Below are 21,407 nucleotides of genomic sequence, written 5' to 3' on the forward strand. Positions count from 1 at the left end.
CCGGGTGGGTAGGAGGCGGCAACGGGGGCAGCTGTCCTACCCTTGGAATTTCAGAACTCTTTTTAGTTTGACCATCAGACTCTTCGTTTTATGCCTCGTGCTTACAAACGGTGTCCTTTGCAACAGAAAAACACAACCTGGACCATTTTCGAGCTTTTGGCTGATGAACGACATCAAATCTCAGACCCTACCCCACCAGGCCGTTTCTGAAAACGTTTGGCGGACGCCCATGCTCCTCTACCCACAACTAGGCCCACAGGTCATCCAGAGGCGAAACCACAAGTCAGAGGAAGCAGGGCTACCGCTGCCAAAGAGCGCAGACCCCGAGCTAACGCAGAAAGTAACCTAACCCTATCAACTCACCTGCTTAAAGTCCGGAAAATCCCCCTTGGCCAGCTTGGAGTACACCAGGACCCCGTTGATCTTGACCTCGAAGGACGCTGCAATCGCCAAGAAACAAGAGTAATAAACATAAATTGCTGGGCATTTGGTGATCGTAGATTATATATTCATCGCTCGCTCGAAAACTCACTTGCCAAATACTCCGGAATCACCTAAACTATTTGAAACCAGTTTGCCCAACCGGATAGACAACCGTATTTTTCGAAGTGCACATCCTCTAGCTAGATAATCGCAAGGAATTCCTAAGTACATTTGCGAAAATAATTTGAATTTGGGGCCAAACTTCCTGAAGTCTCAAAGGTGGCTCCATATAAATGCGTGATTCAAAACCCGCGTGATTCAAAACCCGCATAAATGAATCGGAAAGGCTGCACTTACAGATCGTTTTACCTGGGGACTGATTTTAGAGGAGAAGCACCTTAGGACCTCGCTTTGTCCGGGGCTTGGCGTTCGTGTACGCAGTGTTGCTACAGTGTACTAGCATGCGCGAGGGGCATTGGATTGGATTGGATGTGGATTGGATTGAATTGGAATGAATTGAAATGGATTGGGTCTGATTACATTGATTTGTATCGAATTTGATTGGATTGGAATTGTGTAATCTGTACACACGCGTTGTCACTCGTTTACATGCGCAAGTGGGCAATGCCACGGGTGATTTACGCTATATATAACGATCCCCAGTGCTTCGCCCACTCGTCATGATTCCCTTCGTGGAGATGCGTGAATTTTTTTTAAAATACTACTTCTTTTCACCTGACTTACTGTTAAAAGTTTGTTGCCGCGCAAATCACTCACAAGGTTGCTAGCATTCGTCGTGGCAGCCTGCCAAGACGAATGCTATTTCTTCTTAATTCTAGTTAATCTGAAATTCCGCTTTCACACCTTCTAGTGCCCTATCCAGAAAACAATTTAGGTTCAAGGTGTTTTAAGTGATGCCCTTTCATCTCGCATAGAGAGCTGAACAAAAAATCGGCTGGCTCTCCTTTATAAATCTGTGGCTAAACTTCAACAGATAATGTGCTCAGGTTCCACTATACTCGGTTACAACTCAAGAACGGCACCACCTCATGTAGTGTATCACTCCGCCAAAGCGCCGGACCCGTGACGTCAGTGCGCGCGCGTTTTGAAAGGGGTTTGCTATGAATGCGTGATATCGTCTGCCTGGTCTCACGCAGTTTGTTTGTCGTCACTGGAGTCGTTTATAAGCATATTAAGTCCAAAAAATCACGGGAACGGCTCACGCCATGTTCAAAATATTCCCAGTAACGCCCTACTTGCGCCGTGCGGAGAAACATTCGGCTACGGTGATAAGGCACCGCGGCAACTTCCGGTGCCGTTCCATAAGTTGTCACCGAGTATAGCATTACATGACTCCTCTCCATAGAAATTGGGGGAATCCTTGGCGCGACTGCTTTTGATGTACCCTTGAAATTAAATGTGCTCTCTACATTGGTGAAATTCGAGCGGGTTGAACACTCTACCACATGGCCGATTATTCTTTTTGTGAATTTTATAAGTGATTCGCAAGCCAATTACTAGCCCGAAAGTAAACTCTCCTAGTGGCACGTCCTTAAATTGCTGAAAAGTTCCGTGAAAATTTCACGTCGCACGCATGGACTGACGCGCTGTTTTGGTCAATTGCAGTTTTTCTTTATGTGCGAGTTTGAGAGCTCTCCCCAGAATTTTGGTGTACCTGAAAACTATACAAAAGTTACCGCTGGCTCTATCCCGATTTTTCTACATCAACGAAAATTATAGCCTATATCAAAAAATTATCGCCCATATCTAAATGTCTTTTTTTTAAATTGAATTATGGGGTTTTACGTGCCAAAGCTATACCTCGGCTACAAGATGCCTCAGAGCTCCGAAATAAGTTTGACCACCTGGGGACTTTAAGGGGCGCCGAAAAATCGGCACGGGGATGTTCTCACTTTTTGCATAAATACCGGAATAGGGCTAGGCGTATATCTGCAACAATGTTTCACTTGTACCTAACAGGTGACAAAAAGCAGGTATTACTAAGCGCATGCGCTAAGTATGGTTTCTGTGCAGAACAGAAAAACTAAAATGAAACATTAGAAGAAACTTAAAAAAAAAAATCCGCAGCCATTCCTCTATGTGAAGGTGACGCCCAGTGAAGCTTTTTGTTTACTGGACATAAAGCTGACGTAGAACTTAGGCGAATGATGCAATTACATTTTATTTCTCTCGAGCGCGCACTGCGGTCGTCTCTGAGAAAGAGTTTTGCGTCTCGGACTAGATACATGCTTGCAATCGTAGCCATAAATTTCACCATGGTTCAACGCGGTGAAGCAAAGTTTGTCGAGCGAAAGCCTTTCGGGATAGAGAACGCGATAAACGCGTGCACAAATGCGAACCAAGGCAAACCACAGACGCTGTTAGGCACAGTGCCACTGTGCCGTAAACGTTGCTGCAGCAAATGCTTTGTATCATTTTCTGATGGCGCGCGCCCGTTACTCTTTCCCGCTACATCCCTCTTCACAATCCTCCCCTTGGTACGAAACGGTGATTAGACGCTTTCCCTGCGGAGCCATCACCGCCGTGAATTAGTTCGATCCGTAGCCGAAGCACTGTCGGTGGCGCTTCCGTCGGCGCGGTAAACCGCACGTGCGCTTGTTTGACCTTGACCTCCGAAGGCGCTTGCTTGAAGGTCATATGGACGCTACCAGCCGTTTTCTGCGTTTCTGCTTCGCTTAAAATGAGAAAATAAATTAAGTAAACAAATTATACATGGCGTGCAATAAACATGGACTCAACATTGCGTTCAATGCACACAAGTTCATGCCGACACGATCTTTCTTGGGCTACCACACCGCGAAACTCTTGGCGAGTTTCTGTCGGCCTGTAGGCCCTGTGCGCACACTTCTTGGATCGGCTAGAAATGTCACTGGTTAGCCAGCACATTAGTGGGCTACTGACCCACTGCGGTATGGTGGTTAAGTGTTTGTTGTAGGGGACAGTGTAGAAAGGGGAAGGCCAGGAAGACAAGTTAGATAAATAAAGTGAGGGGAATAGGGGAGAGCCACGAAAAAAATAGTCTTGGAAAAGTGTGTAGCTGTGAAGCACCGGGAAGGGAGGTTTCGGCACGGTGTCGAACAGGTGGGGAAGGTGGACTGCGACTGAAGAAGAAAAATGTGGAAGGGGAGGAGGGAGAACGGGTAATGAGAGTTGTCCATGGTGATTGGATTAGATGACGGATAGAAAGGAATAGGTGTCTACCGGGGGAGGAAGGTAGGAGGGACAGTGGGATTGACGACAGGAGTGGTACCTGAGGAAGAGGAAGTGCGGCGTGAGAGGTTGGAATCGAGGACTGGGTTAAAGAAGCAGAAGTGGTGTAGGAAGAATGATCGAAAGGAAAAATGGCTAGGACGGAAGAGATGGCGGGGCAGTGGGCAGGGAAATTGAAGGCATGAGAGTATATAAAAAAGGGGAGAGATGGGGAGTCAAAAAATGGAGGTGGGTAAAGGCAATATTATGAAGGAGGAAGAAAAGAAAATACACGGTGTTAAGGGGGAACGAAGGAAAAGGACAAGGAAGGTGAAAGTAAGGGGAAAAATATGAGAAGCATTTTGTGTAAGGAGCAGAGGTGAGAGCGAGAGATGGACAAAGTATATGGACCACAAGAAAGGAGATTGGAGAAGTGACATGGGAAGAGGAGAAGGCGATGTGGGGAGGAGAATCAGGGAGGAATGAGAAAGGGGGAAGAGTTGGAGGAGGAGGATCACAGGGGATGAGAAAGGCATGGTTGAGTCTTGGGAGGTAACAGTGGAGGAACAGATAAACAGAAGGGAGGTGAATGAGCTTTGCTAAGGGGAGACGGGTGGGGACTGGGAGGTACAGACGTGAGAGGAGGCGATACATGGCCGGATCGGCAGTAATGCTGTCATCTGACGCTGCTCCCAGAAAATGAAACAGCTACGCGATCATTTTTTTTCTTGAATTTCAATCTTACTGTAGATGCGTTTGCATTTCGTTTTAAGCTCCCGAAACTCACTTTTGCGTCCCACGGTGCTGGTCACATTAGCCGAGGGTACCTGGGCGAGGATCTGCCGCTTCAGCTCCTCAAACCGAGGGGCGTGCCCTCATCCAGAACTGGGCGAGAAAACAAAATTTATGCATGAGCCATTCCCCTCTCTAAAGGTGCATGACCAGCGAAGCTTCAGTGCGGACTACACGCGGAGTCCGCCTTACGAAGACAGAAGAGAAGCGAAATACAACTTGTCTTAACGGCGTAACAGCCGCCCCCAGGAGCCGGAAGAAAGCAGACACGTCAGCGGTTGGAACGGCGACAAAGAGAGGACGGTTTTAACGTCGGCAAACCTAGTGAAACCTCTATTAGCTCCCTGAAACTCTACTCATCCTGAAAATTGCGCCTGTTTGTAACTACGCTACTCAAAATGCATTTAGAAATGACGGGACGTATAAGCATGAGGTCTAAATGTGGCCGCCCTGGTCTACACTCGCAAGAGCGAAGGTACACATGCTCCAACAGACATTTCTTATTTTATTCGAAGAAAATCCCCGTGCTTAATTGGAAACCTGTCTTATATTCTCGATGGTTTCTGTTTTTGCGAGTGCTGGGTGGTGTTGCGACCGGGCGGGGGCACCCGATCCGAGCTCCGTGGCCTCCGACATACGAGTGGTAGCGTGTATGATGCGAGCGGCCAGCCGCTGTTGCAGCCGTGAGGAAGTCCAGATGCCGTAGGCTAACGTAACTGTTTACTTCATAGCGAGAGGTGAGCCGAAGCCAAAGAACAATGCCCCGACGGGCGAGGTTACAATACAGGACTCGAGCAGAGCGACAACATCGATTCGCTGCTCTAACAGGAATGGTTTACAACGCTTGGGCAGCTCTATTTATACCCAAAAGCGATAACGGTCAAACGCAAACAAGTGGGAACACGCACAAACGTCACAGACACACGCAATGCTCTTTCCAGAGTTCGTAAGCCGTTCATAGCCTCGGGCACGTTGAGTCCGAGAGAGGGGAGAGAGGAGGATGATGATGATGATGATGGTTGGTGTTTAATGGCGCAAGGCCGACGAGGGCAAAGAGCGCCAGAGAAGTTATTTAATGAAAACAAGTGATTACCACAAAAGGTAGGTATAAAATGTGTAAACTGTACATAGTAAGATCAATAAAGATAATGGTGATGGCTGGTGTATAGGGCCAGATGTGATTACGCATGATAGGAAATGAGGTTTAAAAACTTAACATCTGACAAATATTTAAAAGCGCGTGTTACAGAAACCATGGCATCGTCACCTAGAAACAGCGATGGGTGTAGGGGAATGTGTTGTCTGTACAGTTCTCTGAAGTGTTTGTGTAGTGTTGTGTCAAGTGCCTTGCATTGTATGAGTATGTGGACTACGGATAGGCCCTCCCCACACCTGCTACACAGGGGTCTTGGAGATCCCGTGAGCAGGTGCGAGTGCGTTACATACGTATGGCCTATCCGTAACCTAGCTAAGGTAACTTCAATGTGCCTGTTGTGTGAGTCAGTAGTGTATTGTCCCAAGTGTGGTTTTATTACGTGTAGTTTGTTGTCTGTATGTTCGCTCCAGTCTGCTTGACAAGTTTTACGGAGTTGTTGTCTAATGTGTGGCTTGAGGTCTGTGTAAGGTAGTGTTGCCATGTCGACTGTGTTTCGGAGTGCAGCATTGGCGGCCATTTCATCCGCCACTTCATTACCGCCAATGCCAGAGTGGCCTGGCACCCAACACACAGTCACCCCAAGGTTTGAAGAATAAGCTACCATAATCGTTTTGAAGACAAGATTAATGACATGGTTTTTTGATGACTTTCCGGATGATAATGCACGGACGACGCTCAACGAATCTGTATAAATGACGGATGTAGGAATATGATGTTCAACTATGTGACTTACAACCAGAAATATGCCATATGCCTCTGCCGTAAAAATACTTGTATTAACATTTATTGTTCTACATGCTTCAAAATTGGGCCCATGCGCAGCACAAGACACCGCAGTGGACGTTTTAGATGCATCGCTGAAAAACTCTGCAGCCCTGTATTTATTCTGCAGATGCATGAAATGCTGCAAAATCCCACTTCTTGGTGTCCTGGTCTTATTGTATTGTACGAAAGACAAGTCACATGCCACAGGACGAAGATGCCATGGTGCTACAAGATCAGTGTGAGATGATTTGAATGTGTCTAAGAGGGAGACGTCATGAATAGTCACCTCGTCCCTCACTCTCTGCGAGAAAGGAACAGCAATGGATGGGCGGTTTAAAAAGAGTTTAGTTGTGGACGTATCATTAAAAACCGGTTTAAAGGGATGGTTATTCATTGATGAGATTTTGGAGGCATATAGGAGGTCAACATAAGTTCGCTGGTACGCTAAGCACCATTTGTCGCACTCTGCATAAAGACTGTGGACAGGACTGGTACGGAACGCCCCACAATACAGGCGAAGCCCTAAGTGAAGCACTGGGTCGAGCATTTTAAGTGCTGTTTTTGTGGCTGAACCATACACAACGCTTCCGTAGTCCAACCGTGACCCTACCAACGCGGCATAAAGTCTAAGCAGGAGTTGTTTGTCTGCACCGTACGATTGGTGAGACAAGACTTTTAGAATATTCATTGTTTTTAGGCATTTTTGTTTAAGTTGTTTTATGTGGGGTATGAATGAGAGTTTCTCGTCAAACACCACACCCAAAAACTTGTGTTCTCTTTTTACTGGAATCGAGTCACCAAAGAGTTTTACGTCGGGATCGGGCAGGATGCCCCGCCTTTTTGAGAATACAACGCAGGTACTTTTAGAAGGATTAAGTTTAAATCCATTTTCATCTGCCCAGCGAGAAAGTTTATTTACCCCAAGCTGGACCTGACGTTCACAAATAGATATGTTACATGATTTGAAAGATATTTGAACGTCATCTACATACATCAAGCAGGATATGGTTGGCGGCAGTGCCTTTCGGAGAGAGTTCATCTTAGCTATAAACAAGGTGCAGCTCAATACGCCACCTTGAGGCACGCCATTCTCCTGCACGTGAACATTTGAAAGTGCCGAACCGACCCTGACACGAAATGTTCGTGAAGACATGTAACTACAAAGAGTGTTCAGCATGTTACCCGAGATACCAAAAGCTTTTAGGTCTCTAAGAATGCCGTAGCGCCATGCTGTATCATATGCCTTTTCGATGTCAAAAAATACTGTCATACAGTATTGCTTATGAATGAATGCATCCTTTATGTAGGCCTCTAGAGAAACCAGTTGATCATTTGTGCATCGCCCCGCCCGGAAGCCTGCCTGGCAGCTCTCGAGAAGACCATTGTACTCAAGAAAGTACACGAGCCTACGGTTTATCATCTTCTCGAGGAGCTTGCACAGGCAGCTTGTCAAAGCAATGGGCCGGTAACTGGAAGGAGAGGAAGAGTCCTTCCCTTCTTTTAGGAAAGCCACTACTATGGCCTCCCTTCAAGTGCGAGGAATGTGCCCCGAAAGCCAAATCTTGTTATATAGGTGGAGGAGTGTTAGAAGAGTGCCTGAGTGTAGGTGCTGTATCATTGTATATGTGATGTTGTCTGGGCCTGGAGCTGAGGGTTTACAAGTGCTCAAAGCGGTCCTCAGCTCGTGAAGTGAAAACTCCGAGTTATAAGAGGAGGTTGACTTATCATTATCAAGTAAAGACTTCTTTTCAGCCAATTGTTTGTGTTTAATGAAACTGCTAGTGTAGTGTGCTGAACTGGACACGTGTTGGAAGTGTTGTGCGAGTGTGTTAGCCTGGTCTTCCAGTTTGTCCCCTGTTGTACTAACCAGGGGCAGGCTGTGTGTCTGTTGTCCTTTTAGTTTGCGTATTCGTGTCCAGACTTTGCGAGAGTCAGTGTAAGAGTTTATGGATGTTACGAATGAGCGCCAACTCTCTCGTTTTGCCTCACGGCGCACACGTTTTCCCATCGCCTTAGCCCTTTTGAACAATAAAAGGTTTCCCGACGTGGGGTACCGGCGCAGGATACCCCACGCCTTGTTCTGGGCCTCTCGCGCCCGCCTACAGTCCTCATTCCACCACGGCCTCCTCTGGTTGCGCGGGGCACCAGAGACGTGGGGAATAGACTTTCCGCGGCGTCGAGGATCTGCGCCGTGAGGAGTTGGGTAGCTTCTTCGACGTGTAGGTGTCCTATGGATGTGTGGTGTAGTTTGGATGTCTCTGTAAATGTATTCCAGTTAGCTCGTGCTTCATTGAACCTATTATGGGAAGATGGACTGCATGGGCCTTTACCTATGTATGTGAGTGAGGTGGGGAAGTGGTCACTACCGTATGGGTAAGTGCCCACAGCCCACTCGAGGAGAGGAAAGAGAACTGCGGAGCCAATCGCCAAGTCAAGACATGAGTATGTGTTGTGTCCTATGCTATGGTATGTAGGCTGTTTATTGTTGAAAAGGCATGCTCCTGAAGATGTAAGGAATTTCTCTATAAGGCGACCTCGGGCATCCGTGCGAGAAGAGCCCCAAAGAGTGTTGTGAGCATTAAGGTCGCCTGTCAGGATGTATGGTTCGGGCAGCTGGCCAACCAGCGCCTCGAAGTCAGAGCTTAAAAGTGAAACATCAGGAGGAATGTATATGGAGCATACCGTTATCAACCTATTAAATATTATCAAGCGTATTGCTACAGCCTCAAGGATAGTGTTCAGAGGGACAGGGTGGCAGGCTAAGGATTTCCGGGCAATTATGGCCACACCGCCAGAAGAGTGTGTGCAGCCATCCCTGTCCTTTCTGAAGACCATGTAACTATTCAAGAAATTTGTGTGCTTGGAATTCAAATGTGTTTCCTGAACACACATTACACTTGGCTGATTAGCATGCAGTAGTTCGTATACATCGTCAAGATTTTTAAGAAGGCCTCTACAGTTCCATTGAATTATGTTTTCTCTTCCCATTATTTAGTGTGAGAGCTACTGGAGTGTGTGTGTTTGTTTATGTGTCGTCTTTCGGGGCTGTGACTCGCCTTTTTTGGCTTGTCGGGAGGCTTTGGCGTCGGGACGCGTTCCTTGCGCTGCGTTGCAAGCAGGAACGGCCCGACATCCATGTCGTCGTCGGATGTCCGAGGGGTGCCCGACGGACCGGGCCCCCCGGACTTGGCCCCCCCTCGGGAGCCCTTCGTTTGAGCCGCCACCGCCGAGGGCGTCCGGGGCGCCAGAGGTGGCACGGACGGTGCGGTGGCGATGGGAACCGGTGCGGGGCCCGTGGTGTCCATCACCTCGGTACCCTCCAACGCACTGGAGGACGGGGAGGCAGGGACGGGAGCGGCACCGGTCCCGACGGAAGAGGTTGCCACCACAACCGCTGCTGCCTCAGCAAGCGGCGTGATGGCGCGTTGGGCTGCCAGAGGCAACCCAGGGGGGGGGGGGGGAGGGGGCGGGGGAGGGACCAGGTCAGACTCGCTGAACTGGGTCCCTGTGGAAACTAGACGCCGCTCCGCCCCCCGGCGAGCTGCGTCGGCGTACCTCCCCAGGGGGAAAGAGGCGAACCTCTTTCGCGCCTCTGGGAAGGTAAGGTTCTCAGTGACTTTCACCTTGATGATCTCCTTCTCCTGTTTGAATTTCTCGCATGTTCTAGAGTAGGCCCCGTGGGGCCCCTGGCAGTTAGCACACATGAGGGTTTGCGATGGGCTGTTGTCTGATGGATGATCGTGTTGTGCGCACTTGGCGCATCTTAGTCGACCACGGCAGGCGGTAGTGCCATGCCCAAACCGCTGGCATTTAAAACACCGGCGGGGGTTGGGGATGTATGGCCTGACGGGGCAATGAATGAAACCTGCATTTACTGATTCAGGAACTGTGGAATGGTCAAATGTCAATATTACATGTTTTGTTAGGATTTCCTTGTTATCTCTACGAATCATGATACGCCTCACTGCTGTCACACCTTGGTCCTTAAGGCCTTCCAACAGATCGGTGTCAGTTTCATTCATTAGATCTGACTCAGAGATCACACCCTGGGAGCTATTAAGGCTGCGGTGGGGTGTGACCCTGATGTCGAGATCTGCGATGCGAGTTTGAGTCAAGAGATTTGTAGCTTGTTGCTTGTTATTCACTTCTACAAGAACTTCTCCTGTTCTGAGTTTTTTGGCTTTGTAGGACTGACCAACAATGCCCTCAAGAAATTTGGAGATCAGGAAGACAGACTTTGTGGCAAGGGGGTTCGACGCATCAACAGATTCGATTACCAAAAACCTAGCATAGTTGTCCGGCTTTGGGAAACTCGTCGTTGGCAACGGAGGAAAGGATACTTCGGTGCGGCCCCTTTTAGGGGGCCGATCTTTGGATTTGGAAAATTTGGAAGCCATATATCATAGTATAAAAGCAGGGAGACGGGGGTACTTTCTCCTTTGACCTTACCCTGGTAGTCAAAGAGGTCCCGGAGCTCCCTGCCTGGTAGACAGGCAGGGAGCCCATCGGCCGGAGCTTGACCAAGGCTCCGACGGCCACCGTTAGAGGTTTCTACCCTTCCCCTTAAAAACACATCACCACGGTAGGGCACAGCTTATGTTGGGGGGCTCGGGGTCCGCGGTATCGCCAGTACCGTCACCAAGATTACTCAAGGTGCCCCGTGCGGGGGGGAGAGAGGAGGACTCCATTGCGATCGACGTGGCCTCTGTGTCCTTGAAGAGCGTGGAGACGAGCCACGCCGCCAGCCGCCGAAGTTTTGATGGGCTGAGAGCGAAGCGTCTGACGCGGCTTGTCGCAACTTGCCACCGACATGGTTGCGCCTGTTTTCGAAGGAGCACGCAGGGGCTTCGCCGCACAGCCGAGGAGTGATGCGGGAGAGTACAGCGGCGCTGGCCGATTCGTAACAGTGGTAACTCCTGAATTTTATTTCACACCAACAAACAAAACAGTGTTCTGTTTGTTGGTAACAAATACCCAGCAATAACATATACCACAAAAATATTGTCACGAAGCCAAGGACTTCGTAGTTGTCTTGAAGGAGAAACAAGTTTATTGGAGCGAACTTGTGCTCCCCTAACAACTCAAAAGAATACAGAGGCGGCGAAGCAGCGGTCAACAAAGTGACTAGCACAGACGAGTGTCGTCGAATGAATGCCGCGGCGTCTGCTCTGCAGGCTTTTATCTTTCGGCGCAAGTGTTTCTGGAAACGTCGATTCACGTCCAGAACATTGTAGATCGCAGAAGATTATTCTGGGCTAGTGACGTTAGGGCGACAGTCTGCTTATCTGAATGTGATAGCCCGTGCGGCATAAAAGTAAAGAATGTAAGACGCGCTTCGTTTGGAACGCAGATAACACAGCCGGGAGTGGCCCGGCAGTAAAAACAAACAATAAATAAACAAACCCATACATGGTTGGCGGCAATATACCGCAACATTCTCTTCGAGAAGTATAAAACTCAAAGAGCAACAAGCACCTCAGGGCGTAGCTGCCTCAAGAACCCGGGCGGTGGAAGCACCCCTGCTTCGGTGAAGCCGAGGGGCAGTTTTGCGCGCGACACCTTGAGGACAAAAACTGAACTTTACTTAACGTTTACTTAACACAACTTAACAAAAGTTGCTTTTCAAATAGGAAAACATGAAATTAGGCAATGTTTACTTATGTTTTCATGGGTTTTGTTGTAGGACTTACGGCAGCAGTTGCAAGAACGTAATACTTCCTTCAAACTTCCGCCGACACGTGTCATCTGTCAACCGCGGGCCAACCGCGAACCGGTTTTTGATACTTAGGGTTTATGTTAAGTTGCGCTACTGGTGTATATTGAGTAATGCAGGGTGCAAAAAATCCACAGCTTTTTGTGGGCGGCGGGCGCCACCCGACACGCAGTACCGTCTGGCCAGAATTGGATCCTAGCAACAGATTGCCTTCCTTGTGCTATTTTGCGCTATTTATCTCGACAACGCCGGTGTATTCGGTCCCCAGGTGCGGTGCTTGATGCTTCGGGCTTCCCAATAAGAGGTGATTTAGGGCATATCAGTGTTTCGCTTGCGGTGCCAGATGTACAGGCGGTAAAAGGCTTGTCTATAACACAGCTTTCGTACTTTCAGCCCTGTCCTGCCCCGCCGTAGCGGTATTTCAATAAAACTACTGCGGAATTCTGTAGTCTTAGCCCTTCGCTTTTGCCTCCGACATGATTGGAACGAGTATGTTTCGGCAGTTTTCGGATGTAGCTGGTTGAAGTTGAAATCGCTGTTATAGACAAGCGTTTTACCGACTGTACGGTAAAGCACCATCCTTCCGGAAACCCTAGCCTCTTTGGTGACATGCGCGAAAAGAAGCCGTCCCCCACCCCCTGTTTTTCCGCTTTTAAAAAAAGCGCGAAACGAATGACGAAAGCAGATGAACAAATATGACAGGACAGCGCGCTACTATTAATAAAGCAAGCACAAATGCATACATTAGGAAAAGAAACAACGCAAACAATATGCCATATGGCCTGGCGTGACTTCCACCTACACTGGAAGCCGAATTGTCGCACTTTAAGTGTGCTCTCCCCGCTGTTTTCGACGAGTCTATCAGATAGCGCAACCAACGAGACCAGACACGCATTTCATTGTTTGTGTTTGGTTCATGCCTGCTCGTAAGCACACGCTCAATTTCGCGTACATGCCCTTAATTCCGCGGGAGAACTGAAGCGCACATGCCCGGCTGTTTTCAGCAAAACCGGTCCCCGCACGCATCTCCAGGCGGAGATGCGTGCGGGGACGCGTTTCCATTCCAAGAACCGGTTTGGCTGCCGGATGACCCGCCGCGTCCGCCGCTCCCGCGCGCGTCCAATCTGCTAGTCATATCGCCGCAAGAGTTTTAGCTGACCGTTTTCGACGGTCCGCTCCCGTATCGGCGGCATGGTCAGCGCAACCGGAGCAATGCCGTTCGCGGCCAAGCGCGCCATGCATGCGCAATGGCGCTCCCGCTTGCTATCGGAGCGGAGCGGACCGTGAAAAAATTGGGCCCATCTCCCCGCGAGGGGGACTCGAGTAAATGCGTCGCATAGGGGGTGGGTGTTTTGCGTTAACGTTTAGTGTTTGGGGAGTTGGTGGTAGTGAATGCGTTGTATCAGCAGCTTCTTGGCGTAGTTTGAATGAGTCAAGGATATAAGGCGCGTTCGTAGCCTCCCTTTCTGTGTCGGCGTTATGGCGCAGTGGGTAGAGCACCATGTACATTGCGTTCCGCCCGCAGGGTCGAGGGATCGAAACTAGGCGCCGGATAGTATTTTTTTTTTTATATAGTGTAGGGGGAGGGGTGCGGACTACGACTACGGACGTCAACGCGGGTGACATCGTGAGTTACTGAAATGCTCTGCATTTAAAACGGTCAGCTAAAACTCTCCTGTGTCGGAAACGGGGTTGCTTGGTTCTATAAACGTTGTATGTGGCTCCCTCTTTCAAGCATCATGTGGCTGAGCCCATGGACGCGCGTCTGATCCCGGCCGCGGTGGCTGCTTTTGAGATGTAGGCGACTAGCGAGGAACGCCGCTGTGTTCGAGATTTCGGCGCATGTTAAAGACCCCCGGGCGGTCAAAATTAATCCGAAGGCTCCCTGCTCAACGGCACGCTTCGAAACCTTAGGTGTAGCTTCGGCGCGTTAAACCCCATAAATTTTCTGTACTTCCCCACGAATCCTGCCCATCCATCTCTTTATTCGTACGTGCACATGATACGATACGCTCCATATGTATTCAATGACAGCATGCTACACGTTTAAAAAATGTTTTTATAATATTAGGCCCCTTTAAGTGGTAGATACGACGGCTTCCAAGGCAAACGTACAGTGATGGACAAGTTAAATGCGACCAGTAAAATATGAACCACAACACGTATACTTGAAAAGTATTTTTCGTATAGGCGAAATAATGGCGCACTATTGTTTGAAAGCCGGATTTGGCAACCTCGGTACTGTAATTAATACACGCGTCAATTTGACCTACATGACAAAAAATGACGCTATTTGTGTGTTCTGGTTCATACTTTCGGAATCGCTTTTCAGTCTTCTGTAATTGCACGTAGCGGTGCATGGTCCGGAGTGAGCCCCCAGAAAAATTAATTCGTCATCAACATCATCATCATCATCCTGTTTGCGTCCACTGCAGCGCGAAAGCCTCTCCCAAAGACCTCCAACTCAAGAAGGATCCCTGTATGCATGTGTCAATGAATCAACCCCGTTTCAAACAGCCGTGGCCCAGTCTCCCTCGCATCGTTCATCCACTGCACCCACTATCTGACAATTCGGGTTTCTACATACTTTTTTTCTGTTGCCTCATTTTCACTCGTGCTGTGCTTACATTCTTACCTCTCTGTTCGTGGCTTCAAAGGAGAAAGGAAGCCCACCTTCACAGAAAGCGTTGGCAACCACTACGTTCCGAATACTAGGACCCAGGTTGCAGAAGACGAACGCCGGTCGCAGAGACTCAACCACAGCCTGATTTATGGTGCGGGAACGTTGACGGCGCCTTTAATATCGGCTACTTCTCGGGACCAGAAGTGACAGGAGGAGGTTACAACATCAATTTACCCGAAGCAGTGTCTTAATAACTACGGGCACATTTCTATCTTCTTTTGCGCAAGTATTCACAATCACTTACACTCGCTGGTCAATTCTGGGGTACGAGAACTGAGCGACGTCATAGCTTGCGTAGTCAGAGAGCGAGCCTGGGCATTAAAGGGCCGGGGCCATGAAGACAAAATGGAAGCTCATCATCATCATCATAATCATCATCATCACCACCACCAGCCTATCTACACCCACTGAGGGGAAAAGGCCTCTCCCATTAATCTCCAATTATCTATGAATCCCCAAATTCATTAAAATTGCTGCTCTGTCCCGATAATATCAATACCAATTTTTACTCAAACTGCCAACAAATCATCGGGATAGTAAAGAAACCATATTCAACAGTGCCCACTCCCCGGCTACCTTCAAGCGATTTTTCTATGACGTCACAAAATATTGTTGCTGCGACTGGTGGACGCCGACCTAAGTCACAGCCAAAGAACAAGCGTGGGAGATTTCAGTGGGGCCTCTAGTTTCGTTTGTTCGTAACAGTTGAATGTTACTACGCAGTTAAAGAAGCCATAAAGAGAGAATACAACTTCAGTTAATTTGAAAGAACTAGGATTCAGTATCTCACTCAGCTTCATTATAGCCACAAAAGATGTTTTTTTTAACAACAAAAAAAGCAAGAAGTATCTAAAACTTTCAAATTTTGCGCCACAGTGACGTGTTATGAGCAAGAATGACGTCATACGGGCCAACAATAAAACAATTTTCAGTGCGTTAACTGCGCGTTAGCATTCAAGTGATGCGGTCAAATGGAACTAGAGGCCCCATTACAGACGTCCAGTCATGTGTCGTCGCGACAGGTCAGTTAGGCGGCCGCCAATCGCACAAACAAGGTTCTGTGACGTCATAGAAAAGTTGCGGGAATTGGCTAGGGGGTCGCGACTGCTTCACACGTTTTCTTTAATATCTCCGTTATTTGTTCGAAGATTATGATGAAAATGGTATCATTGTTATCGGCAGTAAGCAGTCTTTCTAATAAACCCAACTCGTATTTTGTCTTCATGGCTCCTTTAACACACTGATAAATTCGTCTTGGTTCATAAAACGTCTTTCCTGCCCACATTACGTCACTACGGCACGACATTTTGTAGTTTTTCGATACTTCTTGTATTTTTTTTTCGGTTAAAACAACGCTTTCCGTGAATTGAATAAAGCTGAGTGAGTTAACACAGTCTAGTTATTTCACACTGAACGAAGTTTTATTTTGTCTTCATGGCCCATCTAAAGAAGTTCGTGGCAACGCTGTGTCGACAATGTGATAAAGCGTCGATAAGCTGCAGGATTGCCGAGTCCGCCTACAGTGCAAGCCGAATTGCCGCACCTGAAGTGCCCTGAGAAGCGCAACCAATGCTTTTAGCATTGGTTGCGCTTTGTTTGTGCTTTGGCATTGTTTGTGCTTTGTTCATGCCCGCTTGTCCGTACACGCTCAATGTCGCGTACATGCCCTTAATTGCGTATGACAGGTCATCATCACCATGACGCCAGCAGCCATAAGCCGAGCTAATTAGAAGTGGCCCGTGTACCGCTTGGCTGCGCAGGTAAGCAGGGCTTTGCTCGGGTTTCCGGCTGCTAGTAACGCAGACACGAGGGGCAACCAAGCACTGACGACTAAACTCGCTTTGGCTTTTAAGACCAAGAAAGCGAACGCCACGCCCAACATGACTGACACGCCCAACAGTGTGCGACACCCCGAGTTAATGGTGTACGTCTACTGTACTGCCAGCCCCTAGCCGGTTTTCTACGCTTCGCTAAGCATTTATACCCGGTACTAATACGCTTCAACAGCACCAACAACGAAGACCCGATGCCGTTTTTTGCCGCTTTTGCGAGTGAACGTCAAGAGAACGGGAAGGAACTGACCAGTGTTCGACCTCTACGGTGACCGGCTTCGTTCCTGCCATGCTGACGTTGGCAAAACCTGTAAGGCAAGGGAAGGCGTGAGTCGGGCGAACAGCGCTGAGCGGAAGCAAAGTGACTGATAGCCCCCGGAAAACCGTTCAAGTCTCACCTCGAAGGGCCGCCTGTATACGCTAGTGAAAAATCGGGAGAGACGAGCAGCGCAGATGCCTGTATGGCGGCGGAACGCGAGGGCGCGTGATGACAGCGATGATGACGTCAGCGAGTTATTGCGTTCTGGCACATACCCACGGGTGGGATTGGCCGAGGAACGGGGTAGCTTTGTGGGACTAATGCGCCCACTTCATAAAACTACAAAATGAACTTGTGCAATTGAACCGATAAAACTACTACGCAGTTACACAGTAGGATTTGAAAGGAATTATATTGCGGTCATCGGTTCAAACAATAGGAAACAAAGCATTTTTTTTTGCACGGGTAAAATATAAAGGACGAGAGCAGTTAACAGGCATACATGGTTGGTGCCGCAAAACGAGGCGCGTGCTGACACAGGGGGATTGGCCCAGAGAGGATATCATTTCATGCTGAGCGACGGGTAAAAAATAGGAGACAGAAATGAAAGAAACGGAAATTTTGTCACGAAACGTAAACATTTTGGGAAAAGGGGAGCAATATTGATGTCACATGGATAACGAGAGCACTTTTTACTTTAATTTGTCCGATATGTGTAGCATTGGGGTTTCGCAATGTCAGTGTTTCGGGCTATCTACCACCAGGGGGGCTGCGGCCGAGGCTATTCGACGGCGCCCGGTTGGCGTTAATGCGTTTCCTAGTCAATAGACACACCCGTCAGCATAGCTTGCTTATGGGGGTTACATCACAGCATAAACGTGCCTAAACATTACAAAACCAACCGAACTGAAATAAATAACAGCCAAGACGGTCCTGCAATGGTTGAAAACCTAGGCGTAGAAAAAATGTTCAACAGAAATAGCCGAAACCGACCAAAAAGGGGCAAACCCGCAAAAACGTACAAGAAGCCGTACCTGAAACTGACTACAAGGCAACGAAAATACCCGAAATCCCATTTATAATGCATAAAGGTGTCATAAATACATTGTATGCGTCATAACAAATGTTAATATTCAAATATGACGAACACTTGAAAATGAAAAAAAAAAGTGGTTGCGGGATTCGAACCCGGGTTTAGGATGTTCCCTTGCTTAGCGGGAGCGGAGCTACTACACTACGAGACCATTTTTTTATCTTTATTGCCTAACTTGGCGTAACAACAGACAAAGTGGTTCTGAGCCACATGCACGTAGACATAACTTCAAACATGCCCCTAGATGGCACCATGTTTCACGCGAGAGTTTCCGCGCTGTTACTTTTGGCCGAATTCGTAATACTGATGCTCCCCGATTTTAACGCGGAAAATAAATTACGTGCGTGTTTCTGAAATATGCGTTATATTGAAATTTATAAAATATGAAAATATTTCATAAAATATTTTTCAATTAAATATATAGGCAATCTGGCGGGGATTCTTAAAATATTCATAAATGTGATAAATTCGTTATTATGGGGCTCGGAGTAACGAGATTTGACTGTATTTATTTGTACCCCGTAAGCATATACAATTTTGTATCTGCATACAGTTTGTTGATAATTGTATCATTGAAAATTTCAGTTCCTTCTCTTTTGTGTGTGTTTTTTCATTTCATTTCATTCATTTATTTATGCTGTTAGCCCAGAGGTGGGCCATTACAGGGTGGAAGTACAAAATTATTTGCGAAAAAAAATGGTAGAGTACAGGTCTTGAGATAATTTCTCGGTATTATTCTGAGCAGCAGCTCGAAGTTATACATAACAAGAAATGGAACACACATGCAGTGTAATACATACGCGCAAAACAGTACATGACGCCTTTGAGGCGGCACTTTTGCACCACGCTGAAGATTTGAAAAACAACTACTGCAGTCTCTTGCGACCAACAAAAAGTACACACGCATGCACACAACGAAACGCATTTGTCACTGTTATTCAGGAAATAGCCGTTTCAGATTTGGTTCAAATGATGTAAGCGAGGAACAACCAATTATATACACCGGCAACATAGTACAATATTCAATAGCACGTTGGAAATAACAGAACTTAAAGCAGTCGTTACGTGGGGCCAGGGGTGGTGTGTACATACTATGGCGATGTCTGGAGTGTTCTTGTGTGTTGACCTGGAAGAAACCTGAGAAGTTTAGTTTAAAGTGATTATGAATTAACTGGAAGAGGAATTTCAGGCGCTCAATCCTTTTAAAACCTGCATTGCGAACATTTCCTCGCAAGGTCACTGCCATGTGCCCTATTCACAGGCCTTGTTTTAGCCTCGGTTTCCCTACACAATTTCTCTACTTTTCGGTCAATATGACGAACTAAAAACTGAATTGAATTTCACGAGCAAACGCATGCGTACGCCGATTCCTCAGCCAGTTATTTATTGAGAGTACCACGTCCCTCCGTTATACGAAGGAGCGGCAAGCGGCCTTATCGTACGTGACCTGACGTACAGCGAGTTTATTGTGTTGTAAATTCAACGCACTGGTGTATAGATGCGCTTAACGAACTACAAAGTCATCCCGCTGAGAAAGCGTAATTCGCTTGCCTAGTGCGTACAAACGAAAATCACAAGCAACGGTAACTAACGAAAAACACCTTTCTATTGACGCCATGATTAACAGTGACCACACCCGTCGAGTGCGGATTCGTGCCGGCTTGTCTGCATCCACGACTGCGATGTTGTCGCACTGCTTCTCAAAATGTCTGCTGCTTGCTTCAAATATTTTAAAAACGTACATGCTTCGAGCATAAAGAAAATTACTCAGCGCCAACATTTGCCCTCACTCTTATAACAAAATTTGAATAATCATGTTTTCGTAATATGGAGGCGAAAAGCAAAAACGCCCGTGTGCACGAGAAATCGGCGCATGTTAAAGGAGCCATGAAGAGAAAACACAAGTTTGGTTCATTCGAAAGATTGCCTCGTTAGAACCATAACGACACCACTTATAACGCAAACTTCGCTCAAATAAGCTACATAATTAGGAAAAAAGGAAATGACCATGCGATCCACCAGCTCATTTTCCGCAACAGAACCTGTGATGTCACTTGGGAATGCTCTGCGATTGGCGGAGGCCGGCAAAAGCAAACGCATGTTAGGCAGGGCTTAAAGTTTGCATAGCGAGCTAAATGCCCGTGAAACATACTGCACATTCTTTTTATGACAAAGAACGGTGGAGTAAACGGTTGAAGGTCCGAACGAACACGCAAGCGTGTGCGCCAATGCGTACGAAACTAGGCGCCGGCCGAGCTCGACATCTCGCCGTCGCGCAGACGAATTTTCGGGTTCGAGGCTCTTCGGGGCCAACGAACCGTTCCAGCACGCACAGCCGCGACCTTGCTTCGTATCGTAATCCCTTCACAGGAGGTTGGCCGTCATATCGCCAACCAGCAAAGGTAAAAATAGAAACGAGGGGAGTAAGGAACAGCAAGAAGCGACGAGATAGTGCCAGTCGTCGCGTAAGTTTCGAATGGTGTTGGCTTGCTGCTGTTGTTACGAGCTCGTTTCCAGTTTACAACCACTGAAAACTTCAGTTTGTTCGAGTACTTTACAATGAAATTTCGTTGCTGCGTTTTGAAATGCCCATGTAGTACTGGCAAATCGTCGAGGGAGTGCGACATCCCCGCCGGTGAGGAGATCTCCTTTCATGTGCTGCCCAACGACGAACCTAGGCGAAGCAAGTGGCTACGTTTTGTGAACTTTGCAAACGGAGGAGAAAGAGAGCTAAAGGAAGTACGAGTGTGCTCGCTTCATTTCCGAGGAAGTGATTACGGCAGGGACCCTTACGTTAGCTCACTCCTGGGACATGCTGGCGCTCGTCGCCGACTTCGTCAAATCGCTCTGACCTTGGGGAAACAAATGCCGTGAACACCGCGCATTGACGCTCGTATCTTTCTGGTCGAAGCAGAGAGCTCGCGCGAACGGCTTTCCATACACGACACCGGCCGACTGGCATAAGTGATACTGCTACTGAAATTGAACTATTATTAACTGTAATCAAAATACGGCACATACGTACCAGTCTATATTCGTTCGTCGCGACGGGGCTGACGAGGCAGCGGTGCCGACGGCTGGGCGTTCGTCTGTTGTGGCTATCGCGGAATGGTCGCTTTCCCGTCCACCGCGTATCCCACAACTCTTGCCGCTCGTGCACTTGGAAGCATTGAGCGTTTTAGTGGTGTGAGGTTGTTAAATGCAAGCCCGAGCTCCTCGGCGAGAGTTTTGTTCTCCGGATCAGGCGATTCCATGACTAGGGCTGCGGGTGCACTAGGTTTTACTAGTATTTTTAAAATGGCCGCCGTCTCGATCGACTCCCGCGTGTGGGTGCTATATGGAGTCGACATACTAATTATCTGTTTCATGGACCGGAGCTATGACGCCATTGTACACGTCACGGAATGTTAAATTTTAGCGGGAGATTTAAAATTTTGGCTTAAATTGCCTTATTTCTCAGTGAATAAAGCATCATTTGCTT

At 47.9% G+C, this 21,407-nt stretch overlaps 1 long non-coding RNA gene across 1 annotated transcript in view; it reads right to left on the reverse strand.

Annotated features, from left to right (window-relative positions):
• Positions 1-363: 363 nt before the first annotated feature.
• Positions 364-21,407, reverse strand: part of LOC144137699 (uncharacterized) — a 31,067-nt gene continuing 10,023 nt past the window's right edge. Inside the window, exons 2-4 of the long non-coding RNA XR_013315708.1 lie at positions 16,825-16,882; positions 4,421-4,518; positions 364-440 (exon numbers count right to left, since the gene is read on the reverse strand). This is a non-coding gene — a long non-coding RNA (uncharacterized LOC144137699). The remainder of the gene's footprint in view (positions 441-4,420; positions 4,519-16,824; positions 16,883-21,407) is intronic.

The sequence above is a fragment of the Haemaphysalis longicornis genome, unplaced genomic scaffold (assembly GCF_048455015.1).
Source record: "Haemaphysalis longicornis isolate Haplotype H1 unplaced genomic scaffold, Haemaphysalis longicornis Haplotype H1 scaffold_47, whole genome shotgun sequence".
In the NCBI taxonomy this organism is placed as follows: domain Eukaryota; kingdom Metazoa; phylum Arthropoda; class Arachnida; order Ixodida; family Ixodidae; genus Haemaphysalis; species Haemaphysalis longicornis.